The sequence below is a fragment of the Mustela nigripes genome, chromosome 17 (genome assembly GCF_022355385.1).
Source record: "Mustela nigripes isolate SB6536 chromosome 17, MUSNIG.SB6536, whole genome shotgun sequence".
NCBI classification, from domain to species: domain Eukaryota; kingdom Metazoa; phylum Chordata; class Mammalia; order Carnivora; family Mustelidae; genus Mustela; species Mustela nigripes.
This window is the reverse complement of record NC_081573.1, coordinates 29,980,043-30,003,804: the sequence shown is the minus strand read 5'-3', so window position 1 is coordinate 30,003,804 and position 23,762 is coordinate 29,980,043. Positions and strand designations below refer to the sequence as shown.

The 23,762-nt window shown below is 40.0% G+C and overlaps 1 protein-coding gene across 8 annotated transcripts in view; it reads right to left on the bottom strand.

Annotated features, from left to right (window-relative positions):
- CHD9 (chromodomain helicase DNA binding protein 9) overlaps window positions 1–23,762 on the bottom strand; it is a 222,708-nt gene that overhangs the window by 150,350 nt on the left and 48,596 nt on the right. Inside the window, exon 1 of one of the 8 annotated variants that reach the window (XM_059381332.1) lies at window positions 18,656–18,731. The exons of 6 other annotated variants lie outside the window; for them this stretch is intronic. The gene's annotated coding sequence lies outside the window, so the exon portion shown is untranslated. Of the gene's footprint in view, window positions 1–3,332; window positions 3,353–18,655; window positions 18,732–23,762 lie in introns of those variants that run through there. One more of the 8 variants, XM_059381333.1, reaches the window with a different exon arrangement.

Sequence of the window (23,762 nt, the reverse complement as noted above, 5' to 3'; positions counted from 1 at the left end):
CCTGACGCGGGACTCGATCCCAGGACCCTGAGATCATGACCCGAGCCGAAGGCAGCGGCCCAACCCACTGAGCCACCCAGGCGCCCCCACCCCAAGATTTTAGAGATGTTAAAAGTGGAAAATATAAGCATCTTAGAATGATTAAAGTAATTTTTTGAATAATTAGAATGTATTACTTCAAGAGTTCAGAACCCACAACTATAAAAATCTACAGCCCAACTGAATGCTGAAAATAAATTACTGGAAGGATATCACATTATTGTATATATTTCTACCTTCTGCTATTAACAGTGAACTTAAACAAAAATATAAAACATTCTGAATTTATACAGATTTACTACATGCTTATACATTTATTTATTTTTTAAAAAGATTTTATTTATTTGACAGGGAGAGAGAGACACAGTGAGAGAGGGAACACAAGCAGGGTGAGTTGTAGAGCTAGAAGCAGGCTTCCCACAGAGCAGGGAGCCTGATGTCGGGCTTGATCCCAGGACCCTGAGATCACGATCCGAGCCAAAGGTAGATGCTTAATGACTGAGCCACCCAGGCGCCTCTTATACATTAATTCTCAAAACATATTCAACAATTCTTAGGAGTCTGCTTTGGAAATAAATAAATGATATATCAGAGCAGTAATAGTCCATATAGGAAAGAACTGGTATAGTCCTTGAATTTTTGTACATGACGGTAGACTGTGCTAAAGCAGAATGTTTTCTACATTTATGTAACCTGAGGCTTATCTAAAATAGGGGGGGAGAAGTAAAAATTTTAATTAAGAAAATAATTTTGCTATTTTATCATCCAATGAATATTAATTGATAAAGAACTTCAGGCACTTGAAAGATGAGTAATAATTGATCTCTGAAGGGGAATTTTGACATGTAAATAGAAGATTATCAATACATGTTACTTGTGCTTTGCTAAAAGTCAGTACATAAGAGGAACATCTAATGATTAAGAAAATGAATATAGATACCAACACTATATTATGAAGATACACATTCCATATGTGAAAAGATATTTGTAAATAGTTGACTTTAGTTATAAAAATAGAGATTGGGCGCCTGAGTGCCTCACTTGGTTAAGCGTCTGCCCTGGGCTCAGGTCATGGTGCCGGGATCTTGGGATGGAGTCCCATATCAGGCTGTCTACCCAGAGGAGAGTCTGCTTCTTCCTCTCACTCTGTGTTCTCTCTCCCTCTCTCTCAAATAAATAAATAAGATCTTAAAAAAAAAAAAGTACAAATAGAGACTAAAGGCAAATTACAAAAAAATATTTTTTTACATTATTTTTTTAACATTCAAGAGTTTATGAGAGTTGTAAAATCTCATAAGCCATGTTTTCTATTTGAACAGTTCATTCTACAAATGACACAATGCTCATGTAAGTTCCACTTGAAGATCTATTGCTGTAATTCATTCTGTAAAGGTAGCATTTTTTTTTTTTTAAGATTTTATTTATTCATTTGAGAGAGACAGTGAGAGAAAGCATGAGCAAGGAGAGGGTCAGAGGGAGAAGCTGACTCCCCACGGAACTGGGAGCCCGATGTGGGACTCGATCCCGGGACTCGGGATCATGACCTGAGCCGAAGGCAGTTGTCCAACCAACTGAGCCACCCAGGCGTCCCAAAGGTAGCATTTTCTAACTTGATGAAAATATCATGTCAATCTAATTTTAACTTGCTATTTCATTAAGCAAATACTTATGGACTATCTATCCATTATATCCAAAGCAACGCTGCAGAAACTGAAGTTTCTGCCCTCAGGAAGTTCAGAATCTAAACGCAGGAGGCAGGGGGTAATGCACAAGAAAAGCACATCATATACTGAATAAAATACGGTAACTGTCTAAGAGAGGTACAAGCTCATCTATAAGATAATTTATAAAGAGAAGAGAGCATACTTAGCAAGTTAAGATAATTTATAAAGAGAAGAGAGCATACTTAGCAAGTTATTCAGGAAAAGCTTCAGGAATAAAGAAACGGCCCCAAGGGGCGCCTGGGTGGCTCAGTGGTTTGGGCTGCTGCCTTCGGCTCGGGTCATGATCTCAGGGTCCTGGGATTGAGCCCCGCATCGGGCTCTCTGCTCCGCAGGAAGCCTGCTTCCCTCTTTCTCTCTCTCTCTCTCTGCCTGCCTCTCTGCCTACTTGTGATCTCTGTCTGTCAAATAAATCTTAAAAAAAAAAAAAAAAAAGAAACGGCCCCAAGGGAGGGAGGAAGTACGTATTCAGGGAAAGGGATGAGTACTGCCATGGGCATGCAAACGGGGAAGAGTAAAAAGTAAAGGCAGAAATGTAAGCTGGAGTACTGCTGTAGGGACCTTCTCAATCCAGTACAGTAAAATAAAATATATGGAGGACAGAATTCTTTTAAGGTTGAGACAAGTATTTAGAATCAAAGTAAAACTACTTCTCGATCTTCATTTCTACATTTATTGATGCCAATGACATGAGGATTGTACATCAATGGGACAGAACTCTAGCCTTCCCAAAGTCCATAATGCAGAGGGGAAGAAAACACGTAAACAAGCAGAGATGCATGCCTTGGCAGAGATGCATACACGGCACAATGTTATATTAGGTGGCAATTAATTATTTCTGGAAAAGATGGGTAAAGGCATAGAGATGAGGCAACATTTGAACTGGGCCTTCAGAGAAAAAATAACATCATTGACTGTGTTCCCAAACAGGATTTATATATATATATATTATATGTGTATATAATACACATATAAACTTACTTCAGAGGTAAATTGACTTCCTGAATGTCTAATAGTTGCTTTTTTTTTTTCAAGACATCTCTATATTTTCCAAATAAATCCCTCAGTATATTTCTACTAAATGAATTAGGCTTCCCAGTAAGCTCAACACATTCAAGAGTTTCATCCCATTTAATATGAGCAGCACTGAGTCCTACCAAATTATTCAGCTTTCTATTAGTCATCCCTTCAGGATTTCTGCGCAGTATTAAATTTGTGTTACATTACTTTTTACTTTGTTTATGAATTACCCATAGCTATTTCAAATTTATACTTGGGGAAAATTCAGTTTGGGATTCACCTCCTATAGAAGGCTTCTTCTGACTCAACTGTCTGTCTTATAACCTGTCCATACTACAAATAACACTCCATTATAGTAAGAATTATATTTTTCTTTTCTCTCCACTAGGCTGTATGGCCTGGGGGAAAAAAGGAACACCATTGTCCTCTTTATTTCCTTAGTATGTTGTCTGGCATAGCAGGCACACAATAAATTTTTGCTAAATCAGTGAATGTCTGCATAGGAATTAGAAAGAACAGGATACTTAAATAAAAACAAAACAAAACATAGACCTGAGTCCTGGCTCTTCTACCTTCTAGCTGTAGGACTTTGAGAAGATCACATATGATTTGTTTTCATCTGGGAAAAAAAAACAACACAAACTATTAACTACAGTCCTGTCTGCCTCAAAGGGGGATTAGAAAGCACTAAATAAAGGAAGCGGTAATCCCTATTAGGATAGGAAACAAGTCTTTTATAATCCCATCACTCTCTCGAATTATCCCTAAAACTGGTAAGAGCACAGTGAGAACACTGCAAGATATGCCCAGAGGTGAGGGAGGACATAGCATTTCAGGAACTACTTAATAGACTAGTGTGGCTAGAGCATACTACTAGCCAGAGATGCCTAGGCAGGCAGAGGTCAGATATCCAAGGCTTTAAATTAGCCATGTTAAGAAATCTGGACTTTATCCTAGAGGCAAAAGGGAGCTATTTCACGGTTTAAAATTTCTTCTCTGGCTTGACTAACATTTTTACTGTGGTAAAATCTTATCACTGGTGGTTATAAACATTTAGTTATTTTAAGATGGCAAATAGAAACTCTCTCATTGACAGTGACCAAAACACCTAAGTTGTACCCAGAAACATTTTTTATGACTAAAATGATAACAATAGGAGATATATGTCATTTAAAAGAATATCTTTATTTGGCAAAATAAAAAGCTGGCAAACTTGAATTCACCATTTCTTCATTAAAAAAAAAAAAAAAAAGAAAAAAGGTATCTGAATTTCTAGAACAACTCCTGTTAAGGTATATTTAATACCTGTTAAAAAGTTTTTTTAAAAATTCACTTTTCTTCCTGCCTTCCTAGACATCTAATTCGTGACTGTTTAAATAAACTTAATTATGACAACCTTCAAATTCTTGAAGAATTAGGTCTCCGCTACAGTTTCTCTTTTCAAAACTACAAACAAAATATTTCCAGCTTAATGAAATGTGAAAAATCCTATCTAAAAAATAAAAAGAGATACTACAAAATTCCCTCAGATGAATAAAACTGAAAATACAACATAGTAAAGCTTACGAGATAAAGCAAAAACAATGCTCTAAGAGAAACTCATGCTTGTAAACAATTACATTACAAAAAAATCTAATTGCTAACCTAACTGTACACCTTAAGGAAATGAGCAAACTAGGTCCAAAGGAAGGAGAAGAAAAGAAGTAATGAAGATTAGAGTGTAGAGAAATGAAATAAAGAAAAAGACAATAGAGCAAAATCAATGAAATCTAACATTAGTTCTCTGAGAAAATCAACAAAATTCAGAAATCTTTAACTAGACTGTCTAGGAGAAGATCCAAATTACTAAAAACAGGATCAAAAGAGGATATTAATATATACTTTTACTGGGGCGCCTGGGTGACTCAGTGGGTTAAAGCCTCAGGTCATGGCCCCAGAGTCCTGGGATCGAGCCCCGCTTCCGGCTCTGCTCAGTAGGGAGCCTGCTTCCTCCTCTATCTCTGCCTGCCTCTCTGCCTACTTGTGATCTCTGTCTGTCAAATAAATAAAATTTAAAAATCTTTAAAAAAAAGATATATATATATATACTTTTACTTTACAATATAGACTTTACAAGTCTATATAAGGACCTTATAAGCTCTTTTTATATAGGCATAGTAAGACCTTTTTTTTTTTTTTTAAGATTTTGTTTATTTGTTTGACAGACAGAGATCACAAGTAGGCAGAGAGGCAGGCAGAGAGAGAGAGAGAGTGAGAGAGAGAGGGAGAGAAAAGCAGGCTCCCTGCTGAGCAGAGAGCCTGATGCGGAAACTCAATCCCAGGACCCCGAGATCATGACCTGAGCCGAAGGCAGTGGTTTAACCCACTGAGCACCCAGGTACCCACAGTAAGTCCTTTTGATAGAAGAATACTATTGTAAGAACAATATGAACTGCACCAACAAATTGGATAAACCTAGATGAAACTGAAAAACTGTATGTCACATAAGCTACCAAAATTGATAAGAAAATAAGTAGAAAATATAAATAGACCTAAAACAAGTAAGATTGAATCTGTCTTCAAAAACCACCCAACAAGGGCACCTGGGTGGCTCAGTGGGTTGGGCCGCTGCCTTCAGCTCAGGTCATTATTTCAGGGTCCTGGGATCGAGCCTCTCTCTCTCTGCCTGCCTCTCTGCCTGCTTGTGATCTCTCTCTGTCAAATAAATAAATAAAATCTTTAAAAAAAAAAAAAAAAACACCCAACAAAGAAAAGCCCAGGACCAGATAGTTTTCATGATGAAGTCTACCAAATATTTAAAGAATTGACACCAATGACTCTCAAATTCTTCCACAAAAGTGAAAGATCAGAAGTACTCTATAACTCATTTTGTGAAGCTAACATTACCCTGATAATGAAGCCAAAGACATTACAAGGGAAAAAACCCCAAACCAAAAACACAACAAGACACTAAAGACTAATATCTCTTATGAATACAGATGCAGAAATTGTCAAGAAAATACTAGCAGACCAAATCCAGCAGCATATTATACATATACATATATGTACACATAGAGTATATTATATGAACAAGTGGAAATTATCCTAGGCATGTAAAGGTAATTAACATACAAAAGCCAATCTATGTAACATACTATATTAATAAAGGTAAAAGCATATCATATCAGGTGATGCAAAAAAAAAAAGCACTTGACAAAATCTAACGCCCTTCCAAACCCTTTTATGATTAGAATACTGACTAAAGGGGCGCCTGGGTGACTCAGTGGGTTAAGCCTCTGCCTTCAGCTCAGGTCATTATCCCAGGGTAGAGGGATCGAGCCCTGCATCAGGCTCTCTGCTCAGCAGGGAGCCTGCTTCTTCCCTCTCTCTCTCTGCCTCTCTGCCTACTTGTGATCTCTGTCAAATAAATAAATAAAATCTTTAAAAAAAAAAAAAAAGAATACTGACTAAAACAGGAAAAGAAAGGCCATGTATGAACAACTTAAAGCTAACATCAAACTCAATGGTAAGAGAATGAAAGCTTTTGTCCCAAGATCAGGAACAAGTCAAGGATTCCCACCCTCACCGCTTCTATCCAATATAGTACTGAAAAATCCAGCCAGAGAAAATAGGCAAGAAAGGAAAAATAAAGGACATCTAAGTTAGAAAGGAAGAAGTACAACTATCTTGTTCACAGATAACATGATCTTATATGCAGAATACTGTAAATAACACACACGCACATGCATGTAAACTGCTAAAGCTAATAAACAAATTCAACAAAATTCTAGGATAATTTCAGAAAAATCAGTTGCACTTCTTTAAGACAGCAAATCAACATTCCGGAAAGGAAATTTAAAAAAACAATTCCATTTACAATAGTATTAAAAAAAATAAAAATTGGGCACCTGGATGGCTCTATTGGTTAAGCGACTGTTTTTGACTCAGCTTGTAATCCTGGAATCCCAGGATCAAGTCCCGCATCCGGCTCCCAGCTCCACAGGGAGTCTGCTTCTCCCTCTGACCTTCCCCCCTCTCATGCTCTCTCTCACTCACTCTCTCTCAAATAAATAAATCTTAAAAATAAATAATAGGAATAAATTTAATGGATCACATGTAAGATGTATACACTGAAAACTAGATCATTTTGAAGACAAAACAGTGCTGAGGGGTGCCTGGGTAGCTCAGTGGGTTAAGCCTCTGTCTTCAGCTAGGTCATGATCTCAGGGTCCTGGGATCGAGCCCTGCATCTGGCTCTCTGCTCAGCAGGGAGCCTGCTTCTCCTCCCCACCCCCTCCCCACTTGCGATCTCTCTCTGTCAAATAAATAAATAAAATCTTTTTTTTTTTTTTAAACAGTACTGAAAGGGACTAAAGTAGATCTAAATCAATGGAAAGACATCCTGTGTACATGCATCGAAAGACTTAATATTGTTAAGACAACAATACTGCTCGAAGCAATCTACACGTTCAATGCAATTCCTATAAAAATCCCAATGATTTTTTGCATATATAGAAAAACTCATCTTTAAATATATAGAATTGAAAGGGATCATGAATAGCCAAAACAGTCTCGAAAAAGAACAAAGTTGGAATACCCACACTTCCCACTTTCAAAACTTACTACAAAACTACATTAATCAAAACAAAGTGTTATTGGCCTAAGGAGACGAACAGAACAGAAAGCCCAGAAATAAACCCTCACGTAGTCAATTAATTTTTGACAAGGGCGCCAAGAACATTCAGTAGGGAAAAAAAACAGTCTGTTCTACAGCTGATGTTGGGAAAACTAGATAGCCACCTGCAAAAGAATAAAGCTGAGCTCTTACCTTATACCATTAAAAAAAAAATCAACAGAAATATATCAAAGATCTAAATTTAAAAGCTAAAACTGTAACACTATTAGAAGAAAACTTACGGGCAAATTTTCATGATTTTGGATTGGCAGCGGTTTCTTAAATACATAAAAAACACAGGTAACAAAAGAAAAAAAACATAAATTGGGCTTCAAAAAATTAAAAACTTGTGCACAAAAGAATACTATCAAGAGAGTAAAAAGATAACCCACAGAATGGGACAAAATAATATGCAAATAATATATCTGATAAAAGTTTAATATCTAGAATTAATAAAGAACTCCCATAAACTCACTACTATAAACAACCCAACTTAATTAAAAATGGACAAAGCGGGGCGCCTGGGTGGCTCAGTGGGTTAAAGCCTCTGCCTCGGATGATGGTCCCAGGGTCCTGGGATCAAGCCATGCCTCGGGCTCTCTGCTTGGCAGGGAGCCTGCTTCCTCCTCCTTTCTCTCTGCCTGCCTCTCTGCTTGCTTGTGATCTCTGTCAAATAAATAAATAAAAATCTTAAAAAAAAAATGGACAAGGACTTCACTACACATTTATCCAAAGAAGATACAGGAATGGCCAATAAACAGAGATACTCAATGGCAGTCATTAGGACAATGCAAATCAAAATCACAATGAGATATCACTTCTCAACTACTAAGAATATTATTTTTAAAATGAAAAATTACAAGTGTTTGAAAGGATGTGGAAAGACTGGCAATCCCATACATTGCTATTAGTAATGTAAAATGGCACAGCCTCTACTCGAGGGATCCCTGGGTGGTTTGTTAAGTGTCTGCCTTTGGCTCAGGTCATGATCCCAGTGTCCTGGGATCGAACCCTACATTGGGCTCCCTGCTCGGTGGGAAGCCTGCTTCTCCCTCTCCCACTCCCCCTGCTTGTGTTCCCTCTCTTGCTGTGTCTCTCTCTGTCAAATAAATAAGTCTTTTAAAAAAGAGAGAGAGAGAGAGAGAAAATCCTACTCAAAATCTAAATCTGTAAGATCTATAAAAGCTGAATATTCAGGGAGAAATCTTTTATTGGTGAGGAAATGGGTGAAGGTGAGGCCTAAAGCCCTCTCTTCCTTCCAGTGGCTAAAGATTACCCAGTGCTCCAAAGAGCCCAGATTGAAAACCATTTACACAGTGCTTTATGTGGATTATTTCACAGTAGGATTTTCAAAAAACAAAGGATTCAGGGGTGCCTGGCTGACTCAGTTGGTAGAGCACTCAAGTCTTGATCTCAGGGTTGTTAAGTATGAGCCCCACATGGGGTGTAGAGATTACTTAAAATAAAATCTTAAAAAAAAAAAAAAAAAAAGACTCCTTGCTTTAAAAGACCTGAAAACCAAATAGCACTCATTTAATGTTTATATTAACATCTCCCTTTGCAGATAGTGATTTCCTAAATTCAATTATTTACTTTGTTGGCATTCACATTCAATTTAGTCTTGCTTTGCATCTCACAGAAAGGGAAATCTTTAAAACATAATCTCATCTCTACTCTTGGTAAAAGACGACTGAGGGTAACTAATTTTGGGCTGATGCTGAAAACAGATTTTAAGTTTCCCAGTTGCTAATGAGTCAGGTCAAGCTGTCTATCTGAAGCAGTCCTGAACATCAATCATACCCCTAACCAAATGAAGTATAAATATATATTATATAACTAAATAAATTTCAATTAATGTTAAAAACAGGAAATTGATTTAAATGCACAATTTTCCAAAGTTTGAAATACATTAAAAATTGAGACCCAGGCGGATTACCACCACCTAACTTGCAGGGTTTTTGAATGGTTTAGAAATATATACAGTTTAGAAATACACTCAAAGTTCCTAAAACATAGAAAGCACTTAATAAATGCAGCTTTTCCTCTCACACCTGTCATCTCATTTCTGATTTCCCAAGAGTCATTCAAACTCTCCCATGACTATTAAGCTTCTCCAGACCTCCTCCGATTCTTTTGCTAATAATCTCTATTGCTTCAATATCCTTGTGACCATTTTCAATTCACTCAACCTACCATATTCTATTAACAATACCAATGTAATGTGACCTCCAGACCTCAGCCCAATTCAATTAACATTTCTGCATATTTATAATATTTGTTATATGGATGGCACAGTATTAAAACAAGGTGGTCCTTGTTTTTGCTTAGAAAGTGTTTAAATTCATTTCCCTATGCTTTTAGGCTATCTCCTTAAGCCTTCAATCCTAACTACCCCCATCTCACCCCAGGAAAATCCTGCCTCTTACTTACTCTTCCAAGAATTTTCCAGTTGAAACTCGCCAGTCACCTTTTCAGAAGCATGTTTCTCTCTTTGCTTCTATCCTTTTTCTTCTAGCTGTTCTCAGAAGAGGAAGCATGACTTTTTTCCAAAGATAAACCTTTCGCCTCTTAATACCATTCCATCTAGCTTTTAAGCAACTTACACCCACATACATTCCAACTCTGTCTAGGATCTTTAATCATCCCTTTGCAATTACCTGCTTCCCTTCTAACTTTAGGCAGTAGGTCTCTCCTACCTTAACAAAAACGCACACACAAAATCACCTTATGTCTATCCTTCCATACAGTGACAAATATTGAGAATAAGTGATCAACTGTCTTCATTTATCAAATACCCACTTGCTTGTTAACCTCTTGCACTTCACTTTCTGCCCTGATAAAATTACTGAAACTATACTTCCAAAGGTGACTAAAGCTCCTAGGCAAATCCAAATGTTCTCTCAACCTGCATCTGACCACTAAGAAACTTGCCATCACTAACAAAAGTGACAGAAGCTGAACTAAAAAATGCCATCTTCTATATGAAGCCTCCAATCATCCATGCATCTCCCATCTATGATACATACACCATTTAGGCACTGAATGCTTAAAGAACAAGGCCCATGACTTATTCATCTGCAGTACCAGTTACCAGTCTGCTTGGCCTATCACAAAAGCTGTAGAAATGTTTCCTGAATTCAGTTCAAGTAACCCTCTGCCTTCTGAAAATTCTCTCAGCTTCTATGACACTACACTATCTTGGGATTTTCTTTCTTATAGCTTTCCTTGCCTTTCTGATTCATTTAAAGTAGTTTAATAGACATAAGGTTTTATGCAGTGACTTCATTTCTATCAAATCCATTTACTTAGCATTTCGAATTCAGTCAAATGTTGACACATCTTCCTCAATACATCTTCTAAGATGCGATTTCACATTCAAATCCTTGAGAAACTCAATTCCACTTTTTCTGGAATACTATAAATTATTTAAAACATTTTTTCTTTCTACTAGAATATAATAAAGATATAAAACTCAATTTCTCACTACCTTAATGAGACCGTATAGCATTTCATTGCCTTCCTTGAGGTCTCTGACCAAGAATATACCAGGAAAGCAATTCGTTGGGTCCCTATATACATAATGATATATAACCCTGTTAGTAGCCCTGCGAGCTTTGGCCATTTCTGATATAACACTATTCATCTCAGGAATGATATACATCTTTTTTTTTTTTTTTTTAAAGATTTATTTATTTATTTGACAGACAGAGATCACAAGTAGGCAGAGAGGCAGACAGAGAGAGAGGAGGAAGCAGGCTCCCTGCTGAGCAGAGAGCCCGATGCGGGGCTTGATCCCAGGACCCTGGGATCATGACCTGAGCCGAAAGCAGAGGCTTTAACCCACTGAGCCACCCAGGCGCCCCTGATATACATCTTTATAATACTTTTCCTCCTCCTTCCCCAGGGCCTTATTTCTAAGTACCATGTACACGTCCCCAAATAGTTACCATATTCATTTTGCTGAATTTTTTTTCCTGTCTCCTTTAAGATTTCTTAAGTTAGATATGTTATTTTTTTCATTCTTTCCAAACCATATCCCCTAAAATGCTGTACTAGTCACTGTGTTGCAAAACCAAACATTTTTAAGGATAGAGAAAAGATCTCTTATTTGAAAACTTTGAAAACAAAAAACTATGCTTTGTTTGAATATGCCATAATCCAACAGGCATAACAGAGGTACTCATTTATGTTTTACTAGGTAGAAATACCTGCCCATCAATTCATATTTGGAGGTTTTTTAAAAAGAACACAAGATTTTTCAAATACTATAGAGTGGTATTTTAATCAAACCACATAACTGAATATAACACAACTGGCATTCTCACACACTGCTAAAACAAGTATAAATTGGAACAACAAATCTGGAAAATGATATAGCTTTACTGGTAAAATTGAATATATGCATATCCTTGACCAATTTTTCTACTTCTAGAAATATATATGCCACAGAAATGTGTGCACACCAAAAGTCATGTACAGAAATGTTAGAAATGTTCATCAGTCAGTATTACAACAGTTCCAAACTGAAAATGTTTTCATCCTACATTAGAATCAACAGCAATGAGAATGACTGAACTACTTCTACATGGAAAAAAACAAATTGGGCACCTGGGTGACTCAGTGGGTTAAGTATCTACCTTTGGCTCAGGTCATGACACCAGGGTCCTGGGATCGAGTCCTGTATTGGGCTCCCTGCTCCACAGGGAGTTTGGTTCTCCCTCTGACCCTTCTCCCATCTCCCACTTGTTCCCTCAATCTCTCTCTCACATAAATAAATAAATAAAATCTTTAAAAATTAAAAAAACAAAACAAAACCAGATTAGTCTCATAATGTTATTAATATTCGGGGCACCTGGGTGGCTCAGTGGGTTAAGCCTCTGCCTTTGGCTGAGGTCATGATCTCAGGGTCATGGGATCGAGCCCCGCATCAGGCTCTCTGCTCAGCAGGGAGCCTGCTTACCCACCCCCTACTTGTGATCTGTCTGTCAAATAAATAAATAGCAAACAAATAAATAAATAAAATCTTTTAAAAATATTACTAATATTATAAAATATAATATTAAGCAAAAGAACACATACTATATAATTTCACTTATATAAAGTTCAAACACAGCCAAAACTACTCTATGATTTTCAAAGTCAGCATGGTGGTCATCTCTGGGAGGGTGAAAGGAAGTGATGATTGGAAGGGAGTAGGAGAGAAGCTTGGGGGTTGCCGATAACATTCTATTCCTTGACCTAAGTTGTGGTTACAGAGATGTTTACTTTATAATAAATCATAGAGCTATAAACTTATGACATATACTTTTCTGAAGCTTATCAAAAAATTAAAAACCTAACTGAAACAAGATGAATCATAAGTAAATATTTTTAAGTCACCATTTAGAGTGCGTCATTCAAATTAATATTGGTAAGTAAATATAGGATGGTTTCTGAAATGATTTATGTAAACTTTACTACTGATCTGAACACACATTCACCAAATCAGAACTAAGTGTATTCTTGTATTTCGATATGTAGTGAATTCACTAATTTATGTAACCTGATATATTCCCTAATATATATTCCCTAATACTAGAAAGCTGAGGCAACTCAGTTTCTCTGTAGCTCAGTTTCTTCATCTATAAAATGGACTAAATAAGTACACTAAATGTAGAATCTTGAATCCCTAGATTTATTTTAGGGAAAGCTTTCCAGTTCCTTGATTGAAGAAAAATTTTTAATGAATAAATATTTAATTGCCATTTTAAAGATAAACACTGTAAAAGATAACATAACTGGAAAAAAATATACTGAATTCCAGCTAATTCCATGAAAAAAAGAGTAACTTTGAATTTACTTAGTAATGTGTAATAAAGCACAAAATTTTAAGATGAAACAAACTTTATGTAAAATACACGAAACCTAACCATTATCCTAGTCATTTTTTCCTTTTTTTTTTTTTTAAAGATTTTATTTATTTGACGTACAGAGCTCCCAAGTAGGCAGAGAGGCAGGCAGAGAGAGAGGGGGGCAAAGCAGGCTCCCTGCTAAGCAGAGGGCCCCATGCAGGGCTCAATCCCAGGATCTTGGGATCATGACCTGAGCTGAAGGCAAAGGATTAACCCACTGAGCCACCCGGCACCCCTTTTTTCCTCTTTCTTATAAAAGAATAAGATACATTAGCAGTTATCATTCAGAAGCATAGCCATTGATTTCCAATAGTATAAAATTTAATACACTTTATACTGTAGCTGCTTAAGTCAGGTAAACCAAACTGAAATGACCACTGAATAAGAAAAATAATCTTTCTTTTTTTTCTCTTCAGATTTCAACTGTGTCCCTTTGTAGCAATAACAATATTTAAAATTACTGGTTAAAAAATGTTTTAAAAGTACAGTAAAAAAAAAAGATATTTGCTAAGTTAATGACAAATTATAACAGAAACATCAGTATCTATAGTTATTTGATAAATAGCTCTTAATGGCCTGCACTTATAATTTTTACCCATAAACACCAGAAGCCTCATTAAAAATGATAAATATAATATCAGGCTGCCTACAAGCTAGTAACTTTAAAGAGTGCCAACTTTCTTGAGAAAATCAAGATTGTAAGACTTCTGAATTCTGCACCATCACCCAAATAATACCAAAACCCATCTAATACTACAGATTTTTTCTCAAAACTTATCTAATAAAAGCTGTATTAAGAAAATCTTCACAAATACTTTCAAAAACTGCATTGTTAAAAAGATCATTTCAGTTACCAATTTTTCTAACACAAATATGAAGCCTGCTCATCGCAAAACACACCTTATAAGTACGTTGTAATATGGTGCCATATACATAATTACACCTATTCCAACGAAGACCACTATCATTCAGATAAAGGTAGCCCCCCACCCCCAGCCTTCTACCTTCCCAAGGTCTTGCCTGGGAATGGTGTTCAAAACTTAATTTCTTGCCAAACCTTTTCTTTTCCCCATGTTCATCTCAGTAAATCTCACCATCATTTTTCTAGGTCCTCAAGTCGGGAACCTGGAGGTCACTTTGACATCTTCTCTTTAATATCTAATCCGTCATGAAGTTGTCAATGCCCCTGCCATTCCCATCTCCTCTCTGTCTCTATCAAATCAGATGATATTGCTACCCTAGTGCCAGCCGTCATCATCTTACCTCAACAAGTGTGGTAGTAGTCTTTGCTTTCATCCTTGCCTTTCTCTAATCCATTCTTAACCAAAGTGTCATTCTTGAAATCTAAAGCACAGTACTCCCCTACGTCAAAATCTTCAATGATTGACTGCAACATCCTTAGTAAAATCCAGGTCTTCAAAATGCCCTGTAAGGTCCTGTATGATCTGCTCTCTGCCTATTTCTCACCTTGCATGGTTTTCCTCTATTATTATACTCCTGCCGCCCTAAACTTCCTTCATTTCTTCCAACCTATTAAGCTTTCTTGCCTTCATACATTATTTTCTTTTCCAAGAAAGTCTTTCCCTATCTAGCTTATTTTTTGTCTCCACTTAAATACCACCACCTGAGACGTTCTGACCACACAATCTACGATCATCCCCATTTTTTTCCACAGCAGTCTAGTCTCTTCCTTTATTGAGTTCTCTACAAGTTGTAATTTTACATTTGTTATTTACTTGCCCTGTTTCCCTGCTAATTACTTTCCCTGTTATTTACTTATCTGTTTCCACTATTAGACTATAAATTCTACAAGGTAGGAATCACTTAATAAATTGTTAAATAATAAATTGATTAATAAAGGAATCAATAAATTAATCTGTTTAAAACAAATGGATGTGAGTGACCTGGAGTTCAGAGAATGAATTACAGCTCAAAGTGGCTTTCCCTTCTCTGAGTTTTCCCTTATCACTTAATCAGCTTTCCAACTGTTTCTAAAAGGGAAGAGCAAAAGGTGTTCCCACAAAATTAAAAGAAATACAGTGGAGATAAGGTCAGGAAGTTTTACGTGATGTCAAATAAGTGAGACAAATAGTAATGCTATGGTCTCATGGGAAGGAGAAATCCCTAAGGGCTACAATGACAAGAAATGATCTTATTCGCAAGGTGGAATTTGACCTGAGTATTCACAGACTAGTAAAACTCAGGGGTAGAACGGATGTGAGGGAAGCCCAAACAAGTAAAAGGAAACAGTGTCAGAAGGCAGTTATAAAACTGGAATGTGGCAACTTATATTCACAAAGTAGGTTAAGTGTAAAAAATCTAAGTCTTCTATCATGTAAGTAATCTGAATAGTTAAGACGGGTTAATCACCCTAAGACCACAATAGCTACAAGACATTTAAAAGGTTATAACAAAATCATTCTGTCTCCTCAGTGTCCATAAATCTCTTCTGATTCCAATTTTTTGGCTTTCAAAGTTTTTCAAACATTTATGACAATAATAGTTTCATGATTAATTTTCACTCTAATCAAATGCCTTAAGTTTCCATAGTGTTACCAATGTTCTGTATTCACTATACTGATATATAATGGAATTTTCCCAGTAGATCTATTATTTCAATTTTCCTTTATCCTTTAACCTAAGATTTCATTTTTGTCTTCTCTATTTCACTGACTTTTTCTTCCACTACATTTATATGAGTGATTAACACATATAACCCTTCAGGGTATCTATAATCTTCAAATGTACCAAAATTTTTATTTTACTACTGAAACTACAATGAATTTTACCTCTAAGTCTGTAATGCTTCTCCAGTTCCTACACCCTAAATTTATACAGTAAGCCCTTCCTTTAGTTCTACCTGGTTTCCATAGGTAAACTGCCAGTCTAGTTTAATGTCTTATAGAAGGTATTCAGTTACATTAGAAATGGGATTTGGAGTTAACAAGTCTCTAAAGATACTTCCAAGTTCAAAATTTTAGGATTTTATTAATCTAATCTTGTCATGAGTTTTTTTTTTTTTTTCCCTTTAATACTGCTTTCTTTATTCATACCTGCCCACTTGAGCTTATTCTTTTAAAAAGGTTCTTTTAGGGTAAGGCCAACTTACCACTGTTTGTTTCAAAACCTCTGCCTTTTTTTATACCTAAAACCAGATATAACTTTTATATTTCAAAGGACCGATCTAATGGAATATTCAGATTTGGAGAACTATAAATTCAAGAAAACTTGGGTTCACAGAGGTTAAGAAATCTGACTATAGCTATACACTGAGTAAAGTGACAAAGTTCTGACTCTCTCCAATCAGAACTTCTTCCAAGAAGGTTTTACCAGTTACACCAGCACATTTTCCCTAATGCTATTTCTTATGTCCTTAGGACATCATCTTCTCCTAGTTAGTCAATCACAAGGTTTTTGTTTTTTAACTTTACAACACCCACTCTCCTGAAACTGTCCAGAATGACAAAGATGTATCAATCAAATCTGGGAGGCAACTACTCCCCCACCCAAGCATATTATGTCTATATTATGTGACCTATAGTTTACAGGAAACTCACCAAGCTGCTAAAGGTTGTAGAACACTATAGCTACTTAATGTGAAGTGTCTAAGCAATAAAGCAGACACAGTCTTGGAAGATACAGAATTCATGTTTAACTTGCTTAGAGCAAATATTTATCCAATATCTATCGTAGGGAAGGCTCCCTGCTATTAGCACAAAGTCCCACTTAATTTCAAGTTCTGTAAATCTAACAGAAATGAAGAAACACTATGTTCATCCTTTTGCACTGAAACCCCCTGCCCCCAAAACTAAAACACACACTCGTGCACACACACACACACCCTCCCTCCCTCTGCAATGTGGAATCCCCACCCCCACGGGGTAAGTACCTGCTGTACATTTAAGTGTTTGCAGACCTAGCCCTTCTTTTAAAAAAGTACCTGTACAATTATGCACAGTTTAGGTAGAGTAACATTACACGAGGTAAGCCCTTTTTTCTGTTCAAGATCCTAGTCAGTTAAGTAGAACTGGAGTTTGAAATCAGAGAAAAGGAAAAGGTGAAAAGCAGCATGCAAAACTGAGAAACTAAATTGTGATAGTGATTTTATTAATGAAAATAAACTTTATTTAGTACGGGGCAATCCTTAGGTAGTTATGAGTATTTCACATAATGGAGAAAAGTCACAGTAGTGTCAAACCCCAGACTCCCAGGAAAGTAGCTATGTAACACTGTTAATATCACAATTTAAGAAATTTTTTTTGTCTACTTTGTTCCGAAAAGTTTTATTTTTCTTTAAAAAAAAAAGAAAAAAGAAAAGAAAAAAAAGGGCAAAACAGAACCAAAAAAGGAACAAACAGAAAGCACTCTGAGCTGGCGACTGCGACGACAGGCCAGTAAGACACCCAGGCTTTCCGGGTCGTGCTTGGCTTGGGGATGGATGTCCGCGAAGACAGCCTTGGAACCACCCATCACGTCCCACACCCAGAGCCCAAGAAAGCGGCAGCAGCCGCAGGGTCCCGGCCCCGCTGCAGACGTGGAGAGACCCTCGGGGCTGCCCCTCTGGGCGAAGGATCACAGGGAAGGCAGTGCGGTCGTAACCCCGCAGGCAAGGCCCGGGAAAGCGCCGGGGGCGTCCCGGGCTCGGGGACACCCAGCGCTCGCGCGGGACGCCCTGTCATGAGTCACGGAGGCGAGAAAGCAGGCGGGCGGGGGAAGAGGCTGCAGGATGGAGGGAAGCCCGACCCTCGGGAGGGAAGCGGGCGGACCGGGAGGCCCGGACCTCGCGCGGGGCGGGGAAGCGGGGCCCTGCCCACCCTGCCCTCACCTCCGCCCTACGCAACAGGCGCGGCGGCCAGGTCCCGACCCCAGGGTCTGCGGGCCGGGGGGGGGGCGGGGGCAGCAGCCCGCAGCCATGACAGTCGCGGGGCGGGCCGCGGGCGGGCTGGGCCGCACGTGCGGGCAGCGCCCCCTCCCCAGCCTCCCCGCCGTCCCCGGGCGCGGGCCCCTCACCTCCGCCGCCGGCGGCGGCGCGGCCCGGCCTGCCCCGACCCCCCCCGGCCGAGCGGCGGCGGCGGCGGCACGTACTCACCGCCGCTCGCTGGCTCTCGGGCTTCGCCATGACTGAGGCGCCCCCGCCGCCCCCCGCCTCGACCGAGACTGACACGCGCGGCTGGCCGGGCGGGGGCGGCCTCAGGCGACCACCCGGCTGACAGAACCCGCCCCCGCCTCTCCCCACCAGTTGAGCAGCGGCCGCTGCCCCGCGGTGCCCCCGGGCTTCCTCCCAACGCCTGGGGCGGCGGGTGGCAACGGCGGGCGGCGGCGGCACTTACCGGCGGCGCGGCCAGGCCCCCCTGTCAGCGCGGGGCCGGGAGGGAGAGGAGGGAGGAGTGAAGGGGCACCGCCTCCCCCGCGCCGCCACGCACCCGCCTGATTGGCCCAGTTCACTCCCCCAGCGCGACCCCACCAGCCCCTGCGAGCGGCACTCCGGCAGCACCGGCGCGCAATTTGCATATTTGTGCCCGCGCCGCTGATTGGCCGGGACTCAGAGGGGCGGCTGTGACTGCGGCCGCTCCCGCCGCCGCTCCTGCCGCGTCGGGCGACCCGGGAGGGAGGATCCCTCTCCCCGCTCCCCTAGCCTCGCGGCCCGGCCCGACCCGGGACGGAGGGCGGCGGGAGGCGGGGTCGTCGCCCCGCTCCAACATGGCCCCGCCGCGCCGCCGACCCAATCGCCGGTGCGGTTACTGCTGGAGCCCCGGGCGGCCTCAGGGCGGGGAAGTGTTGGGGCCGGGCGCCCTCTGGCCGGAGCGCGGGGCAGTGCAGTGGCCCGGGCTACCCTCGCCGCCCCGCCACCCCGCCGCGGCCGCCACGTCAGGCCGCGCCCTCGCGAGGGCCTCTCCCCTCCAAGCGGCCCCGCCGCCACGTCAGGCCCGGCAGGCACGCCCCGGCCGCGAGCTGACCAGTGGCGGGGTCGGCGCCGAGGTCACTCACGCGCTGGGCATCTCTCCGCCAGCCCGGAGCCAGCCGGGAACCGAGACGGTGTCCTGAGCCTCCCTTTTCAAAGGCGTGGATTCGGACCCGCGTCCTCCTTACGCTCTGACACCGCCGTGACACACGCCTGTGCTGTAAAATCCGGAGCAAGGAGAGTGGCGCCGCGATGATGCAGCGATTCAGCCCAGGTGCTAAGCACCTGCCATGGAGAAGGCGCCAGGCTTAGGAAAGACCCAGCCCCAAGTCCTGATGCAGAGAGCGAGCGAGCGCGCACCTCAAGTGGTGGAGAGCTGGGGCTGACACCTAGTCTTTCCGCTGTTCAGGCCCACGTTCTGATTTGCACAGCTATGAAGGGAAAGAAAGAACAAACGGGGGGGGGGGGGCGGCGAGGAGGGGGGACACTGGTCTAGGAGCAGGTGGCCTACTAGAAAACCACTGTCCAACGAAGGTGTGGGGACACCTGGGTTCCCATTCGCTCTGTCTCTAATTAACTGTGTGACCTACATTAAATCATAACATGTCCCAGGGCCTCGGTTTTTCCTTCTGTAAAACGAAGAGGCTGGACAAATTTCCTAAAAGCCTTCCAGCTCTAAAATTCTACGGATGCCTTTCAGACTCTGGTCTGGCTTTAATACCTGATTAAAGCGAGAATGAGAGATAGACAAAATAATGGGATGCTAGGACTTCAGTCTGTCTACCTTATGTTTGTTGGAAACTTTACAGTTTCAAATCCATTGTGGGTGACATTTAGCATTCATCTTACAGTGGACAGAAAACTTGAATTTCAGACTCCACAAAGAAGCATAGAGCAATGTCACTGTGCTTGTTTATGCCTGACCAGAGGGTAATGGCTGCGGTATACAGAGTGCTAGTTTACCAGGTAATTTCTTTCTTTATATGCCCCCATGCAGGCCCTCCAGGGTGGATCAACACAAGTCTATTTAGCTCAGATATGGAAAGGGCTGGGAGGTAACCCTGCTGAGAAAGAAGTTACAATTACAGCTTTGATTCCTCTCAAGGATACTTAATAACAACCACATACTAGGATAAGAATGCACAGAAACAGTTCACCGAGCTCCCTACACTACTTATTTGAATACTGCTTCTGTTTGCAAATTCAACCTGTTGAATCAAATTTAAGGCCAGTAACAGCTCATTTAGAGATGTTAGAGAATAAGACATTCCGTATTTTGTCTAAAACTTTAGCTACTTTTTCAGAACTTTTCTCCCCAAGAAAATTCACCTTTTCTTGAGTCTTTGAACATTACTTATACTTGGTGCTTAAAGAGCATCATTATGGGCATTATTGTATTCTATTATGATCAAGAATGCCCTCAGAAGTATGTAGACCTGTTTATCCTAATGAAAAATGGTCTCTAGAAAGCTGTTATTATTTTAAACTTACATCCATCTTTTTCTATGTCTTATTCCTCATTACTGGATTGACATTTCTCTATTTTTCCACCTAATAGTCTCCTTCCTTCCTTCCTTCCTTTTTCTTTTCTTTCTTTCTTTCTGCTTCTATTCTACTATGAATACACACTGATAAACTTTTATTAGTTTAGAGTTGGGGTTGTCTTTTTTTTTTTTTTTAAGATTTTATTTATTTGACAGAGAGATCACAAGTAGGCAGAGAAGCAGGCAGAGAGAGAGGAGGGGAAGTAGGTTCCCCACTGAGCAGAGACACCGACTACCAGAGGAGGGGGAAGTGGGTAGGAAAATGGGTGAAGAGGGTCAAAAGACACAAACTTCCAGGGCGCCTGGGTAGTGCAGTGTGTTGAGCAGCCATCTCTTGGTTTCAGCTCAGATTGTGATCTCAGGGTTGTGAAATCAAGCCCTATGTCAGGCTCGGCCTTCAGCACGGAGTCTGCTTGGGGTTCTCTCTCCCTCTCTTTCTCCCCCTCCCATTAGTATTCTCTCTATCTCTCAAATAAATAAATCTTTAAAAAAAAGGCAAAGGATACAAACTTCCAGTTACAGAATAAGCCATGGGATGTAATGTACAGCATGGTGATTCTAGTTAATAATACTGCATTGCATATTTGAAAATTGCTAACAGAATAAATCTTAAAAGTTCTCATCCCAAGAGGAAAAGTGTTTGTAATTATGTATGGTGATGGATGTTAATTAGACTTTCTGTGATCATTTCCCAATATATACAAATACTGAATCATTGTGTTGTATACCTAAAACCAATATGTTAATTGCACCTCAATAATTTTTTCAAAGGCCTAGAACTGCAAAACTAAGCAGTAGACCCTATCTCAGTGAGACCTCCTAAAGTGACACTCATGGAATAGTCAAAATATCCTTGAAAAAAAAAGACCAAAATGAACACAACACTGTGTGTTAACTACACTGGATTTAAAAAAAAAAAAAATCCTTTGGAGCACCTGGCTGGCTCAGTCCATAGAGCATGTGACTCTTGATCTCAGGGTTGTGAGGTTGAGCCCTCCATTGGGGACAGAGGTTACTTAAAAAACAAAAAACAACAAAAACAATAATTTTTTTTAATCCTTCATAAAAACGAAAGAAAGTTGAAAGACTCATGCTTCCTGATTCAAAACTTACTACAATGCTATAGTAATCCAGACACTGTGAATTGGCATAAGGATAGACATATAGATCAATGGAATAGAACTGAGAGTCCACAAGTAAACTTTTATATTCATGGTCAATTTATTTTCTTTCTTTCTTTTTTCTTTTCTTTTTTTTTTTTTTTTTTGGTCAAATCATTTTCAAAAGAGTGCTAAGATGTAAATCAAGGAGACTACTAGAGATACAAATGCTAGAGAATGAAGCTGGATCCCTAACTTATACCATACAGAAAAAAAAAATAAATCAAAAGGGATCATGGACCTAAATGTTAAGAGGTAAAACCATAAAGCTCTAAGAAGAAAACATAGGAGTAAATCTTCAGGACTTTGGGTTAGGCAGTGGTTCTGTGTAGAGTACATGATACTATGGCATAAAGAATGAAAAGAAATATAAATTGAGCTTTGTTAAAAATAAAGAAACCAAAGAAAATATTGATATATTGAACATCAACATAGAAAAACTTCTGTGAGGGGCGCCTGGGTGGCTCAGTGGGTTAAGCCGCTGCCTTCGGCTCAGGTCATGATCTCGGGGTCATGGGATCGAGTCCCGCATCGGGCTCTCTGCTCCGCAGGGAGCCTGCTTCTCTCTCTCTCTCTCTCTCTCTCTCTGCCAGCCTCTCTGCCTACCTGTGATCTCTCTCTCTGTCAAATAAATAAAATAAAATAAATCTTTAAAAAAAACAAAAAACAAAAAAAAAAAAAGAAAAACTTCTGTGACTCAAAGGATACTGTTAAGAAAATGCAAAGATACCGACAGAATGAGAAAATATTTGCAAATCACACATCTGATAAGGGTCCAGGATCAAGAACGTACAAAGACTTCTTACAACTCAATAATAAAAAGACAAATAACCCAATGTAAAAATAAGCAAAGTATTTTTGAATAATCCGAATGACATTTCTCCAGTGAAGATGGACAAATAGCCAATATGCACAAGATGCACAACAGCATTAGTTCTTAGAGAAACACAACTCAAAACCACCCTGAGATACCACTTCACATCCATTAGGATAGCTCTCATAAAGAAGGCAGGCAATAACAAGTGTTGGGGAGCACGTGGAGAAGTCAGAACCCTCTTAGATTGCTAGTAGACATGTGAAATGGTGTAGTCATTTCAGAAAACAGTTCTTCAAAAAATTACACAGTTATTTGATGACCCAGCAGCCCCCCAAATGAAAACAGGTTCACATAAAAACTTGGACACAAATGTTCATGGCAACCATTATTCATCACGGCCCCCAAATGGAAACAAACCAAATGTCCGTCAACTGATGGATAACCAAAAATGGTTTCTCCACACACTGGACTATTATTCAGCCATAAAGGAAGATTAGGGGGTGCCTCGGTGGCTCAGTGGGTTAAGCCTCTGCCTTTGGCTCAGGTCATGATCTCAGGGTCCTAGGATTGAGCCCAGCATCTGGCTCTCTGCTCAGCAGGAAGCCTGCTGCCTCACCCTGCCCTGCCCAGCCTGCTGGTCTGCCTACTTGTGATTTCTCTCTCTCTCTCTCTCTCTCTCCAATAGATCAATAAAATCTTTATTTAAAAAAAGACCGTTAAAAAAAATGTTAAAAAAAAAAAAAAGATTAGGTCCTGATACATGCTACAATATGGCTAAACCTTGAAAACATGCAGGGAGATCAAAGCCAAATACAAAAGACGACATGTTGTAGGATTCCATTTATGTAAGAAGTCCAGAATAAGCAAGTCTACAAAGACAGAAAGTAGATTAGTGGTTGCCAAGGTCTGGGTTGGAGGAAAGGGGATGAAGAATGGAAAGTGATTGCTAATAGTACTTTTGGGGGGTGATGAAAATGTTCTAAAATTAGTTTGTGGTGATGGCTGCACATCAGC